Raw genomic sequence first — 16,979 nt, forward strand, 5'->3', positions numbered from 1 at the left:
CGCCCGCTTCGCGCGTCTTCTCCCTTCTTCTTCTCCTTTTTTCGGTTGTCTTCTTTTGTGGTACACTCAAAACATTATGAATTAATAGAACATGAGATACCAACAATAAATTCCTCAACACCCATATAAAATGGCTATAACACTGTGCAACTGCACATTTTACTCATTTATAATAAACGATGAAATTGCCTAATGATTTATCATGTGATGAGAACAAATACCTTACTGCATCACCATAAAGACAAAATACGCTCTGGTAAACAAAAGAAAACAATACTCTGATTCTGTGAATAATCAGATTACTACATTAGGTTTTCTATTCCATGCGTATTTATTAATTGGTTTATTCTGCTGTGTACACATATCATACTGATATTGCTGTTACACCCTGGTCAGAATTGTGTCTGTGGAACTAGTGTTAGTGTTGCAGGGCAAAATATTTGATTTATGTAAACCTGACTATCTGGTATTGGTCACTAAAGTCTCTGAACAGTACCTCACTTAGTCATTCCCTTGCTTTTTCCTTCATTTATTCAACAGTCATACAGTTTGAGTTTTCATCGTGTTCAAAACTGTTATGCGGCATTGATACAAGCTTAGTAATGGCATCACAAAACTAAAACTATAGAAAACAAAGCACCTCTGGAGGTAAAGCGACTTAAGAAACACATAGTAAGCTGCCTTCTATATTCTGACTGACATTGCTCTGGTCTCTGGTGGCCCCCCTTCTTTACTGCAGCTGTAACAAGATATCCATGTTAATTATGCTAGGCTGTGCATATACTGTAGCATACAGTATGTTTGGTAGTCGTACGAACTTACATTTTTTCAGACATAGTAATGCTTAGATCATTTAATATTTTCCTTTTGCAATTCCCATTCCTTTAATGTCAACATTCCTTTTTATCTACAGTGTAAATTGCCTCATTTTCTTTTTTCTTCTGACTTTCTATGACTAGATGCATTTTCTGAACTGTCCACATTGCAAAAGCACCTTCTTTACTGTAAACTGTGATGATCAGCATCTTCTTACTGAAGGAAAAAACAGTGAGTGCACTGGGGTTATAAAATCCTGGTGAAAATCCATTCTGCCCATGTTCAAAAATCAGAAAGAACTTTATGATAGACGAGGGTGATGTTGCCAAGCACTAAAGCATTCATTGTCACAGAGAGTATTCAACTTTTCTCAGTTTTTATCACTTTTTAATTGCATTATAATACATGAACCTATCGTAATTGTTCTCCGCACAGTCTTAATGTTGAAACTCAGTAGACACTTTTTCCATATTTTTTCTTTGAGTAAAGAAAATAACACTGCATTAGTTGTTGAAATGGCAGCTATGAAACTAGACATATCCTAATTCTAACTGGCTTTAATGGAGACCCAGGAAAAATACCAAAAGTTACTGCTTGAGATAACAGTGTAACAGCGCAAGGTAAAAACAACGTTCCTTGACATTTGCAATAGTTTGGCATCTGAGATACAATATTATCCAGGTATTTAAGCAAAGTGTAAGGTGTACCAATGTCATCTGGTCTGTCAGTGGAAACATACAAGCATTCACAGTGGCTCAGTGCCCTCACCGTGATGAAGAGATACTATGTCTTCATCAGTAAGAGAAAGGTGACTGTATTTTTTCTTGGCTAGCATCTGCCCCTCTGCTTACCCAATTTGTTCATTTGTTCTGACATAGATGTAAGTATCACAATAAAAATAAATATAATGGCAAAAGCAAACTTCACTCCAAGGGTCACTGTAGCAGACTTACACTGGTATACAGTACAGATTTGGCGCAAGGGTCATTTAAATTTGAAAAACAAATGTGTGCACAGAATAATCAAAGTGGTGCTGATGCAGAATTGCTCTTTGTAACTGGGGAGATTTATGAGAGGCATAATGCAAAAACCTGAATGTGTTACCCCAAAACAAGTAATGAAAAAAATCACATAGAGTATATAGGACAAGGATATTCAGTTACACAAGATTTCAAATGTATGGTTAACCCTAGTTTATAAATATTAATGGGCACATCATCTGCATCTTTGGCAGGAATGTAGTCTGTGAAAAATGAGTTCTGTAAATCAACTATTTCAATTCTTTTTGTGCTGTGGAATTCAAACTGGGAAGTGCAAAGAGACTCATTTCCCTATCCTCACATTCAGTACTACCTGTAACGCATCCAATCACAACTACACTGGGGGTGTGCAGAGGCAGATCAGCACATCATGGGATAAGAAGGAAAGGATGAAAGTTGCTGTTCAGACAAAAACTCAAGTTAGAAATCTTGGTGTCATAACTGACTCAGACCTGAGCTTCACCAGTAACATCAGGGCCATAACTAAATCAGCTTTTTATCATCTCAAACACATAGCAAGACTCAGAGGTCTCATGTCCAGACAAGATTTAGAGAAACTAATTCACGTCTTCATATCCAGCAGGCTAAACTGTTGTGTCTTTTGTCTGGTCTTCCCAAAAAGACTGTTAGACAACTTCAGCTCACTCAGAATGCTGCCAGAGTTTTAACCAGAACAAGGAGAACAGACCACATCATTCCTGTTCTGAAACCCTTACACTGGCTACCAGTTACCAACAGAATCGATTTTAAAGTTTATAAATCACTCAGTGCTATGGGGCCAACATATATTTCTGAACTCCTTGAAGAATACAAACCCAGCATGGCTCTGAAATCCTCAGGAGGCAGTCAGCTGGCAGAACCTCGGGTCAGAGCCAAACAGGGTGAAGCTGCTCTTAGCTACTATGCTGCACACAAATGGAAGCAGATTCCAGATGGCCTTATAGTGTATGTGCCCCAACTCTAGCTACTTTCAAGTCTAAACTGAAAACTCTATTCTTTTCCTGTGCCCTTGATTGACTGGTTTCTCTGTATAACTATAACTATTAGATAACCGTGTTTCAAACCTTTTACTTTGTCTGTTTTCATTTTCATTTTATGTATTTTGTCTCATTTTAACAATATTTTAGCTTCATTTTATCTTAACTGATTTTATTCTGGTTTTAATGCTTATAGTTTTTTCTGCTGTTTCTGTTTTTATTTTGGCTATGTAAAGCATTCTGAATTGCCTCTCTGTATGAAATGTGCTACATAAATAAAGCTGCCTTACCTTGCAACCAAGAACATGCAGGCTGTGTAGAACAGGGACAGCATGGTCACATTATGTACAGCACAAGGTGACAGAGGAGAAAACACAGTACTGCAGACTATGCATACAGTATAAATTAGGCGTATACGTTAAGCATCTGGCCACTATGGACATTTGGGTAGCATGGGAAAAAAATACAGGGTGTATACAAAAGGAAGTCTGCCTCAAGCAGAGTGTGGAAGTAATGTGCCATCAGGTAGGTTGCTGTGTGGGATGAAATGCCTAAAATAAGTTATGATCACAATTATGGAAGTTAACGTGGTGTGGCGCATGAATGTGTCTCTATTACTCATTCCTTTTATTTAGTCCGAGCAGCTAAATGAATGAGTGGCCATCTTGCCACTGGTGTCCGTGGCTTTGACTGCACAAACAGGATCAAGCAGTGCTGTAAACTGTTTGTCTGCTAAACAAGTGAATAATGAAGATTTAGATCACCAATTAGGGCCTCAAACATTAACTGCTCTCCACACACCACTTGAGTCAATAGATCAAGGTTTACATGCAGGTTCAGCACAGCACCATAGGATGATCAATTGCCATGCACCAATTTGCAGCTATCATTGAGGCTCATTTGTCAAAGTGAACTCATACAGAAAACTTCTGCATTCTGTTTTCACCTTTCTTATCGTATCTTAGAACAATATTGTGGCTTTTTATATATGTAATGCTATGTATTTTCCCATATGCATTTTCATTTCCTTTGCATTCTCATCACTGATGGCTCTTAAGTCAGCCTATGGGAGACACCTGCTGTTATTTATTGCGGCTTAACTGCACGCCTGCCAAGTCAGAAAGTGGTCAATAAGAAAAAGTGGCTGTGAAAGTGCTTCATATTAAATGCATCAGTGTTTGCTGAATATAGAGTGTACCTCGCCACTTTGGGAAGTGAAGAAAAATTTCATTTGAATCAGACTCACCTTCAGCCCTTATTTGATCTGTATTACTGCTGGAGTGAAGTGATTAGTCAAAGACTGCTTTGTTTTCAGTGGAGCTGACTAAGAGTGAAGACCCGCAAGCCTGATAGGAGTTCAGTCAACACAAGTTCTGTCTTGACTCTGGAGAGATAAACATAAAAGCTGAATTATAGTAAATAATAAATTATAAGAAGTACAGCATCCCCACTATTCTGCTTGCATTTTTAATAGCTTAAATATTTGCTGAAGCAGTAGAAAAACATTCAGTCACCCCACAGTCTATACTCTCAAACTGCTCTTGCAAAGCAGATACTGAACAAGAAAAAGTACACAGTTAAAAAAAAAAAGTACATTACTTCACAATCAGTGACTATTACTAGGTTTTTGGCAAAATGATCTTAAAGGTAGGGTTGGCAACCTTGGAAAAACCAGTAAGAAGAAATTCGATTTTAAGTAGACAACTGAAGCAACTGAAGAAAACCCACCCTTTCATTTCCAAAGCCACTGCTCCAAAACAAAACACACACTGTAACATATACTGCCTGACCACTACTTACAGATTTCAGGAAAATAACAAATTCACCCTAAATAAAGCAAAACCGATATTGACCTGTCCGGCAGAAATACGGCCACCATGGCATCACTTTTCAGCCCTTTTGTTTTCTTAGTTGTCACTGTCATTCCAAAGCCACACCAACTTCTTTTTAGTTGTAACCTTCTCAAATACAATGTTACCCACCCAGATCTGTAGCCCCGAACCATAGTTGGGGACCTCTGTTTCATGGCTAAACTGCTTTTGCCCTGGCTCATAGCCGGTAACTAGCCTTAGAAGTCTGGGCTTTTCTGGCAGGGAGAAGTGAGAAGGGAGGCCAGTTAATGGTTAGCGCCATTGGTTGAGTTGGCACCACAGATGGCTGCCTTGGTTCTGTACTGGAAAACAAATTCCTTGTGTGTGTAACATGCTTAGCCAAATAAAGGTGATTATCCTTATCCTTATTATTACCCATAAGGCCATGCGTCTTAAAGGGGAAGGCCTGGCCTGTAACAACAGTCTCTATCTGTGAATAAAAGCTGCTGTGGGTACCTTCTCTGCAATAGCTGGCTAGCTTTAGCTATAAAACAGAGTGGTAACTGCAATGCCTTGTGGGTGACTCTTAGCTCAGGCACTGAGTGCATGGGCAGAGTGCGCACAAGTAGGAAGTCACCTGATGACAGCTGAGCGTTCAGTGAAGAAGATCAGCAGTTTGAAGCTTGTACTAAAAGCTACTACAGTAAGTACACCTTTGAGTTAAGATTATTTTGCTACACTACAGTCCCCTTTGTCAAGATTAACCGACATGCTCAATACTAGTGAGAGTGGTTAGTCAGTCACAACACTACAGGTAAAACCAGAATAATGAATGAAGAGACTATACAGGGAAACTGCAAATTTTCAGTATATTAGGCGCACAGAAAAAAGGACCAGTTTTATACAGTCATTTAAATCATTGTTTATATAAAATATTAAGGATTAAAAATTTATTTTGCAACATGAAGATGGATTGACCAGTTATTACTTTATATTGGAAACTCATTAAGCACTATCATCAGATAATCATCAATTAAAACACATTTAAAACTGCAATAGCAGAAATTCAAAAGGTGTAAAATGCAGGGAACCAAAAATGCCAACACGCCATCTCTTTGCCTTCTTCCTGTAATGTGCTGAAGCCTTTAAACTGGCTTACATGTGGAGGAGCTTGCACACCCCTAAGGGTAAAGTGGGTGGACTGACTACTGAATTGCCACTATTGGTGCCACAATAAATATGTGTATTTAAAAATAGCAAGGAAGTGATTTCTGAATGATTTTTTTAATACACCATGTCCCCTTTGATTATGCTTCCCTCACCCTCCATGTGCTATCGTTCTAAAGAGTTTCTACATAATAGAATTATAGCTGTCATCAAGAATTTGGTGTTGAATGTTACAGTGAAAACTCATTTCTTCCATTAAAGCCTTCCTAATCCATGTTTGACAGGAAATAGTTAGTAAGTGCATATAAATGTGCGCATTGTTATTCTCCAATATGTAATAAATTTAACTTTACGTAGCTCAAAGAATTTGATGAGCAAGCCTTCCACTTTGTGTCTGGGGGTGAGCTTGATGGCTCCTTTGCTGAAAAGCAGTATATCTCCTTTAGAAAACACCAATTTACGTTTCTACAACCATTTGGCATGCTTCAGTGGTGAGTGTACAATGGATTATCTGCTTCAAATATAAGAATTTCAAATGACACTTCTAAGCATGTGTGCCTCTCATAAGTGGTGGGGACAGCTAAAGAAATAGACTGGCTGTTAAACTTTTATTTCTAAGATCATCCAAAAAGCAGAAGGCAAGCTGATGTGGGTTTTGGATAAATATTGGAGTGAAGCCAACATCTGAAAGCTGCAGCCACTGATTTTATTATTATTATTATACCTTTGGTTATTTCCTCTCTCCAACTATGTGCATAATCTTCTAATCAACCAATTTACCCAGTGATTTTTATTACACAGCACTACGGCAATGTTCATTTCTTTGTTCCCACATTTCAAGATCCGAAGGCTCAAAGGTACTTCAAACAGTGACTGGATACACCCTTGTAGTTATCACATTTTCTGTTTCTCTGCACTTCATGGTCTGTTTGATGTTATTCATGAGCTGTAACTGAAAGTAATACAACTGCATGGGGCCAGAAAAAGCTTTTGAATACAAAGTATGGGGTGCTGTGCTGCAGGATCATATACATACCTGCTCTCTTAATAATGGATTGGAATTAAATGTTGCCTATCAAGCGTTATTGTGCCCTTCTCTTTGTGCCTTATGAAGTGGGTGGTGAAGGGCGGGGTTCTCAGCTATTTGAGAAAATGTTTCTTTTAAATTATGGGTTTCATAATGGGAATGCTCTCATTATTATAGAGACGCACGATAGATTTAAAAGTAATGACTAGTGTGACTTGAGGCTACCTGCCCCTCAGCCTGTGAAGAAAACGCATACATATACCACATGTTGAAAAAATTAACACATCAGCAATGTTTTTGATAGATTCCACACTGTGAAGTTAATTCATCATCTCTAGAGGAGAAACACATTTACTTAAAAGGTAAATAGAGCACGAAGAAAATAGCAGGTTCACACATCCATTGTTCAGAAATATGAACAATTCAGCTTTTATCTGAAAGGGGTCAACTCTGCTTGTAGGCACAAATGCTAAATCTTTATTTAACACTTCAGTTTGTACTTTGATACATTTTTGTAGAGGGATTAAATATAACATCTTGTGTGGGGCAACCTTCAAAAGGATCAGCGCCATCCCTCCCCGTAGAGGGTTCCCTTTGGATCCTAAGACCACTTGGGATTCTGCTGTATCTGTAATACTCACTCAGGGTAGCAGCATGAAGTTCCAGGCACGCTGTGCTGTGAGGTGCAAGAATCTATTTCCCCTGTACGTTAGGTAAACATGCTTGCTCTTATCGATATAATTTTGCTTATACTTTTAAACAGCACCATTTTGGTGGCAGCAGATGGTATTGCTTCACAACTTGAAGGTAAGAAACGTCATGTTCAAGCTGTTCCTTACATTCAATTTGTGAGGCAAACACAAAATGATAATTGCCATTTTAAAATCCATCTGTAGGAAATCACATTTTATTCACAAATAATTTAATGACCCATTGGCCTGTTTGCTGCTTATATTCTGATTTTTATTCACCACTTCATATTTTTGCAACCCCATAGCCTCTCTTGTAAAATTGCTGCAGAAAACTATTAATTAGTGCAGCTGAGTCTGAGCCTTTATGCGTGAGTGTGTGCAAAAATATGCTCATTGGCCACTTTATTAGGTACACCTGTACAATTGTATGCAGTTCAATGGAACACTTCCACCTTAACATCTGTGTTTATGAAGCTCAAAATGTTTGAGTTTTTGGTCAAATTGTCATAAATGTATAATTATAGAGGTGTCTCTGTATTTTTATCCTCCCCAGATACTTATATGAAAGGGTCAGAATATTAGGAACACCTCTGAGTATAATGTAGTCCAGTACAACAACACCTTTAACTTCTTCTTCTTCGGGCTGCTCCTGTTAGGGCTCCCACCCAACTGACGATGCACATGCTAAACTTGGCATGTTTTACAACGGATGCCCTTCCGGATGAAGTCTACAACACCACCTTTAACTATGACCTCAATAGTAAACATATAGCTGAATTTATACATTTATGACAATTTCACCAAAAACTGAAACATTTTGAGCTTCATAAACACAGATGTTAAGGTGGAAATGTTGCATTGAATCGCATAGAGTTGTATAGGTGTACCCAACAAAGTGGCCGCTGAGTGTTTATGTGCACATACGATTTATTATAGTAGAATACGTTTTCTTCACTTCACTTAAGCCTCAGAATAAAGAATGCAGTTAAGGGTGATTCAGGCAATTTTTGAAACACTGCTTCGAACCTAGAGAGTCACCTTAAGGTTGTATAATACATTCCTCACCAGTCTGTGGGTGGAATAGATTAGCCACTACCGCTATGTGAGCTGGCTTTGCCATTTTTCTTAAAAAATTGCTGAAGATATTAAAGTTTCTGTCTCATTATCATTGCCACAAAAACAATTCTAAACCCTGCTGAGACTCCTGTGGCTCAGCAGTCTTGGTATGTGCTACACTATGTACTCATGACAAAGTGGATACGAGTCATATTAAAACTTTTGCTGTGTGTGCTTTTCCCTCCTTGTTATATGCCATTGCCGGTATCTTTTCACTCTGTACTTGCTCTTCATAATGCTGTTCTAAATACTGCCTATTAAACATTTCTGATATTGTCTCAGCACTAGGTGTTCTCAACACTGGCTGTTGTTCATTTGGTGACTGTTGCGGAGGAGTACATCAGTGCTTCTCATTTCTTAGTAACCATGCCAGTGATTTGTCTACCTTTCTGGAGGGATGAGCCAGAAGACAGAACTCCTTCAGCTGATCCTGTATCAGCCTAGAGCTTTGCAGAATGGACATACAGCGGCCTCACTCATTTAGGTCCTATTGCACTAAGCCATTTTTAACCAGTGCATGCTTCCTCATTGTTTCATGCAATTGTACCACAAAAATTAGACATGTCTGTTTTTGTGTTCTCCTATTGCATTTTTCAAAATCAGCTTTGTGCGAGCATTGCCAGCATCAAAGTGCAATATGCCTTAACACTGTGTTCATGTCAACATGACATACAAAGCTCATTATCTCTGGCTGGAGAGTCATTTGGTCTTGTCACTGTGGACCTAACAGCAGCCATATCGTCCTTTATGAGATTGTTGGCCGAGCATGTACCAGGCTTGGGGGCTTTATGCTGGCTTGTGCTGTAATGAAAGTTGAATCCCCACTACAAATGTCCTTAATTATGACTTTTGTTTCCTACTGTTTGATAGGATGAGCCTCCAATAACACTGAAGCAGAGATATGTCAGCTGGGACACTCACCAGTGCCTGTGATCCCATTTCAAATCATAGTCTTCACATCAAAGGTACTCAAAGACTGTCTCTCTGGTCAAAGCAAACAACAAACAAACACATGAAGCAGTCAGTCACTGGTGCTTATGCTCCAATGAGAGGAGCTTATTTCTCAAGTTAGGAAAATGAACTGGATCAGACTTGTAGGGTGGGACATAAAAGCAGGGATCACACTGCACACCTTTGATATGGCAAAGATCTCATACTAACACGAATTTGATTTTGGTCACCCAATCCAGATGGTATCGTGCCTATTTACAGCCTGTTATCACCTATTACTGGGTTCACACCTATGGCTCAGTCAGGGTTTGTCTGACCCATCAATCCAACCCCACTGTTTTCCCATTCTACATCATCCAATTACCTCTTTTACTTGAGTCATTATTACTGCTGCTAGTAGAGGTCTCCTTACATGTATCAATGACAAGCACCTACTAAGCCTACAAGTAGGTAGAGTATGGCCATATTGAGCCATAATTATGGTCCTAATAACAAGCCATTAACTTGTGACTGCTGAGAAAGCATTAGGCAGCAGCTACCCATGCCTTGTTATGCCAAAAAACTCTTAATCCATGGTATAAACTGCATCTAATGGCTGTTATCAGTTCAGTTGTCACTGTTTTATGTCTTCAGCTTTGATTGTTCTTTCTATATTGCATCATACTGTTTGGTGACTGATGATTATTTACTGACAGAGCTTGTTCTCTCTAAAGTCATTTGAGAACAGCTTTGAAGGGCTAAACATAGTGTGAAATAACTTAATTTGCATTGATCAAAATAATATAACAAGATTAGGGAGTTCAAATCACATAACAAAACTGCTGTATTATTATAACATCAATGTATGGTGTGCTTATAAACACACAGCAAGCAAGCAAGCAAAATTCATTTATATAGCACCTTTCTAAACCTAAGTTACAAGGTGCTTTACAGTAAAACAGAAAATAATAATAATACAATAAATCACACCTACACAATAAAATAATAACAGCAAAAATGCACAATCAAAAACAAATGCATCAATCAGAGATGTTGTTAAAGGCCTATGAATACAAGCGAGTTTTAAGGAGTGATCTAAAAACTGGTCAGGTTCAGAGCAGATCTAATATCCCATGACAAACCATTCCACAGTATTGGAACCTGTAAAAGGTTAAAAAGGGTAAACAACCTGTAAAAAGGCTCAGTCTCCCCAGTGTTTCAGTCTGGACTTAGGTACATCCAGGAACAACTGATTGGAAGATCTAAGTGTCCTCTCTGGAACATAAAAATGTACAAGATCAGTAATATATGGAGGTGCTAGACCATGCACAGCCTTATAAACAAACATCAACAATTTAAAATCAATCCTAAAATGAACAGGAAGCCAATGGAGTGAGGCAAGAACTGGGGTTATATGCTCATGACGCCGTGTATTAGCCAGAAGATGAGCAGCTGCATTTTGGACCAACTGGAGCTGAGATAATGAAGCTTGAGAAATACTAGTATGTAGTATGTTACAATAATCAAGTCTAGAACTAATAAAGGCATGAACTGCCTTTTCAAAATCACTAAAAGAAAGAGTTTAACCTTAGCCAGTAGTCTCAACTGAAAAAAACTGGCCTTAACCACAGATTTTATGTTCATCCAGCTTAAGAGCACTATCAAATACCACCCCAAGATTCTTCACATGAGGCCTTAGATAAGAGGCCAAAGGGCTAGGAATATTAGAATGTATGTGGTGACTGTGGGTCAGTGGGTACAGCGGTCGTCTTCCAAACGGAGGGTTGGCGCAGATGGCTGCCTCAGTTCTGTACCAGAAACAAATTCCTTGTGTGTGTAGCATACATAAAGGTGATTAGTAAGAAGTTATGTGATAACAATGCCTATAGTTCCTAAAGTTGCACTTGTCTATAGTTTATGTTAGACTAATGTAGGGCAATTAATACAAAATAATTGTGAGATTGTTTTAAAGCACTGGACATCCAGGTTCTCTTCAAAGCACTCTTTTTTCATTAGGTCATGCTTTGATTCCGACCATTCCTAACTGGCTCATGCCCTTATAATGGCTCTGTTTGGATAAAGAAGAACTTACAACTTGTGTTATATAATGTAATCGCTGCAGGCTTTTATCCAAATACCATACCACCTATACTAAAATTCTTTTATGACCCAGAATCATTAAAGCATTTCAGTACAGACTGTGCTGTTTGTAGTGTGACTCCAGAGGTATAGTACACAGCAGCATAGTGCTTTTAGCCATGTGAACTTCTGTGTTCATAGAAGTTCTTGGAAAAAGCATGCACATCACATTCAGGAGCTGCCCTGACAAGGTGATAGGGTATTTATAGTATGTATGTGATGACATGTTTTGATGTTCAGACAATGGGATGGAGAAGTGGGGCCTTTGCATCTAACCTTTCCACATAACCCATTTTAATGAGGCCTCATTGGACCGACAGCCTGAAAGGGGTCAGTCTGATGTTGGGTCAGTCTGTGAGGTGCAAGGAGACATCGCACATTTTATGGTAAACTAGGCCAAGGTCAACAGAGAGGCTCAGCACTTATTGCAGATGCTGAGCACAATCCTTAAAAATGTGGCAGACACATACAGGATAATCTTGGAAGGAATTCACAATGGACTGCACAGTCTCAATCGAAATGCAACCAAAACATAGATGCTCTTTTTCGAAATGTATAGAAAACTAATTTAATGGTGCATTCTTGACAGAGCTTGTCAGTCTCTGTGCATTCATTCTAAATCTTAATTAATGACAAGACAGGTTTGTGTAGAGTTTATGTGAATACAACACAAAATGCTAAGACACATCATGGTGAGGCTCAAGCTCCCACGTGACCCTTATAGGATAAGCAGTATAGATAATGGATGGATAGACATCATGGTGGTAAAATACTATATCTCCTCCTATTTACTTGAATTTCGTGCACTCTTTTTAAAATAACACGTTTTACAATAATAGATTTGTCTTGAGTCACACTTTCCTGGACCTTTTATAGGCCATCTCTCTTGTTTTTTACACTATGTCAAAAGCAAACACTACCTGGGTTTAGGAAATCTAAATCAAACATGACAATCCCTGCTCTTAGTGGCCCCTGAGGTCAAAAGCTAAGTTTGGTGTGAAGACCTTCACTTTCTGTCTGTGCTAAGAAGAGGCACCCTTGTCACTCCCAGTCTTTCCACTTCAACAGATCAACATGATGGCTCCTCATGAGCCCTCCAGTCCCGCCTCCAGGCTGGATGCATTCTCATCACTATAGATAACAGTAGCTTTTGACAAAAAGACAATAGGATGCTACCCAAACCACAAACCCATTTAAGCCATGTTACTAATACTCTCCACACTCAAGCAACTGGTTGGTCACAGAAAAACAGGTTTTACTCCAAACATTTTCTCTATGACTGCAGTCAGACGGTTTTCTCTGATGTCCTTTTTAAAGAAGCACATGACCTTTTGTGTGGGGCATCTTCATTTGCTGGCTGTCTTTCAGTACCTTCTTTTTAACAGAATGGAAATCAGCATCACATGTACTAACTGGTGACAAATTAAAGGAAAACCCAACAAAGTGTCTTGCAGGGTCACCACGTGGCACCAAAGCAGCTTCGATGCACCTTGGCAGGTCAGAAATGTTTCATCCTAGGATAATGGTGATCACTCAGAACATTTCTCTTTGGTGAGATTTAAACATAAATTTTGCTACACAAACACCAACAAAGTGAAGCATTCTGTACTATTTTTACTATACTATTCTGTTATGTTCCCTTCCCCTTACTATTTCACTATATGAACCCTATACTACACCTGTACTGGTTCACGAATTAAATACTTAAAAATCACATCATTATTGATAAACATGATATTCCATAGTTAACTGGACAAAGGAATGTACATGCAAGCCTCGTGTTATGTATTATTCATGAAGAAACAACCATTTCAACAGCAAACCAACCACATCAAAATAAATTTTGAAGGAGGAAAATCAACTGGACAAATAAGAGGACGGCTGTCTTTTTTTTAAATTTTGTGTATAAAGTAGTTACAAGGTAACACTGCAAAACACTTCCCCTACCTTTTCATGATATTAAACATGTCTAATCTATTTTTCATATGAGTAACTATGTAACCTAACAATGAAACATGCTGTATTTTATATTTTTTATTCTGCATACGTCAATGGAACATTACTAAACTCATGAATGCCAATAAGGCCACGTGGATCCTGACTGCAGGGGAGCACAGTCTGTCATTTGCAGAGATTTTGACAATTTTGTTCACACATGTACATGTGTCTCTAACCTCCTCATTAATTCAGCTCTGGTCTATGGTCATGTTAAAAAAAAAAAAAAAGCAAGGCACATGGGCTCCCCTTCACTGTTCTCTGACAGTTATGTTATTATTAAAAAATTATTATGATTCTAATAAAGCTTATGCTTTACAGGATCAGTTAGAAAAAGGGGCAATTAAATCACCTCCTACTAGATATAGAACCTCCCGCCTCTGTGGATTTTATTGCACTCATCACAATATAGGCTATTTTTCAAATAGCTTCATTACCTGGCAGTGTAAAATCCTTCTCAGGATGGACAAGGTATAATAAATCAAAACTAAAATTTACAATACTATTCTTACTTGCATAAAAGGAAGTTTCACATCTAAAACTAGACCACACCCTGAAACCAGATAATGGCTAAGCTAAAATTGACTTTTCTTTATATACAGTATATTGGTCTAGAACTGCAACTAAAGGTTAAATGGATCCTGTTTTTAAATATGATGAAAAGAAGCACAGTGTTCTGAAAGAGCAGATAAGAAAAAGTACTGAAACGACTCCGATTTTGGTAACAAAATCAGATAGATGGATAGATACATAGATAGATGACAGACATTGAAAAGATGACAGTCTTTCATGTGCACATAGCGAAATGCTCCATTCAAGAAAGGAAAAGGCATCAGGAGTTTTCTTATTTTTCTCATGACAGCAGTATAATAGTCCATCCCACTGTTAGTTTTCCTTTTGTAGCTTTGATCCAAGGCTGAAACCTCCACCACCACTTACTTTTCTCCAACTATTGTCTGATCATAATTCACTAGAGAATGTCACTTTGGTGGATCACTGAGTCTGTCTGTGTTGTCTGTCTGTCGGCAGCACTGCATGCTAGGACAGTCAGCCTTCAAGGTTCTGGAAACAGGTGATGTGTTTCAATGACATCAGCCAGTCTGTACTCGTGTCTCTGTGCGTGTATATGTCAGAGAGCGCACTTTTGTCCTGTCTTCTTTTTTTTTTTTTTTTTTTTTTTTACATGATGCATTTTGCAAGGGACCTTGCAAATGATAACTAGATATTAGTGAGAGTTTTGCCAATAAAATGCCTCCATGACTGCAAGACCACATTAGCTGCAAATATTTCACTTCCCATGTCTATAAATAAGTAAAAGTTGTGCTTGCATTGCTAGTATTATGTATCCTGTTTAGCATTGTGTTGGCAGGGATAAGGGACTAGTATAAATGCTTTTACAAGGAATTATCCTGAATAATTGTTGGCTTAAATGTAAGGGCTCCAGAATCGTTTAAGTTATATTGCATTGGCAAAGCATCCATGTGTTCTGGCTACCACACAGACACTCTAAATGCTCTCACAGACACAAAAAAAGAAAAAAAAGCTTCTTAATCTCCTATTCAGCCCTATCCAGATGTAAGGAGCACTGCCCGCAGGAAAACCCCAACACTTTGAAAAGTCTTTGTAAGCTAAATCACTTCCAGCCAAGTGGGGCAGAAATTTGCTGCTGTGCACAATGAGTGAAATACTCAGTGGGGGGATGCAAATAGGATGTTCCTTGAGTAGCACAAATCATGAATTATAAGAAGTACACAAAATGCTTTTCTGTCTGCCTTTTGCTCTTCTTTTGAAAACGGTAACATGATTTGGCTTAACATGTGTTGACATACAATTTCATACATGTTCTTTGCCTGGAAATACCTCTTTTATTGGTTCCCAATGAATTAGAGCCATGGGTCCCAACCTGGGGTCCAATCCCCCTCAGCTTTTTAGATACGATAAGGAGGGCTCTGAGGAAAATAGGCTGGGAACCACCGGACTAAGCATCTTCACTGTTAGCCTGGAATTTATTTCTAGCTAAACTATTTGATTAAATAGTATTTAAAAAGACAGTTTGATGGCATTACTCAATCTTAGTATATTGTACTATTATGAAGACACCATTGTTTTCACCAGCAACCTGTGTAGCACCGACCTGCTGCTACAAAATGTCTAAAAACATTGTTTGAGGATGGAAAAGGTATAAAATGTTTGTGTGCATTTTACAACAATTTGTTTTAGCTGTAATGACATTTTAAATACAATGTTCTATTGTGTATTTATTAAAAAAACAAGACACATTTTGACTTTGATCATCTTAAATATTTAACTTGGCTTTTAGCACAGTGAACTTAAAATTTCCACTATTCAAGTTAATTTTCAGATCATTTTCATTCTCAAAAACTAGTAAAAATGGTCATCATCCATTTCTTCAATTCTTATCATCAGATGTTTTCTTCCCTATCTATCTATCTATCTATCTATCTATCTATCTATCTATCTATCTATCTATCTATCTATCTATCTATCTATTAGTACTCTTAAATGACTCAGGTAGCACAGAGTACACAGGAGGTAATTTTAAGCATGTAAATAAACATCCACTTTATCAAACCAGCTTCAAATTATCATGCTGCTGGTGCAGCACCAGCTTTGTATTTACTTCTTCACATCAGAGTGTCCTGTGGCTTGTTTACAACGTTTAGCCCTCTCAGGCTTCCTGCCATCTTAATGAAAATGAAAAAAGCTTCAGTGGACTGGCTGAAAAACAAGTGACACAATATCAAAGGATAAAAAATAGCTTGAGACAAAAATGTGAGGTGTAAGTTGCAATTTAAATCACTTAAGAAAATAAATCCTCTTCGATTATAATCTTAAAGGATACGGCTTGTCATTTTCTATATAAATAGTATTTTCAGCGATCTCCATACAGAGATTAAACCAGAATTTGTGAAGTTGTGCTTATCACCAGATTTATACAGTGGAATAACCTTTGCTATTTTCATATTATTGGGGAACTGCCCAAGTCGAAACGACATGTTAAAAATATGGGTTAATGGTTTACATATCCCCTCAATTACCCACTTGACAGTTGTCATGGTGATACCATCACTATCACTGGATGTTTTGTTTCCACATTTATTCACTATCTCTATAATTTCCTTTTCAGCTATGGGCTTCAAAAACATTGAACTCATGTTCCTTTCGATTGTATTATTATTTATTGTGACGGATGTATCATCTGTACAAATGCCTCCTGCTAAACTAGGACCAACGTTCACAAAGAACCT

This window comes from Monopterus albus, unplaced genomic scaffold (genome assembly GCF_001952655.1).
Source record: "Monopterus albus unplaced genomic scaffold, M_albus_1.0 scaffold86.1, whole genome shotgun sequence".
Classification (NCBI taxonomy): domain Eukaryota; kingdom Metazoa; phylum Chordata; class Actinopteri; order Synbranchiformes; family Synbranchidae; genus Monopterus; species Monopterus albus.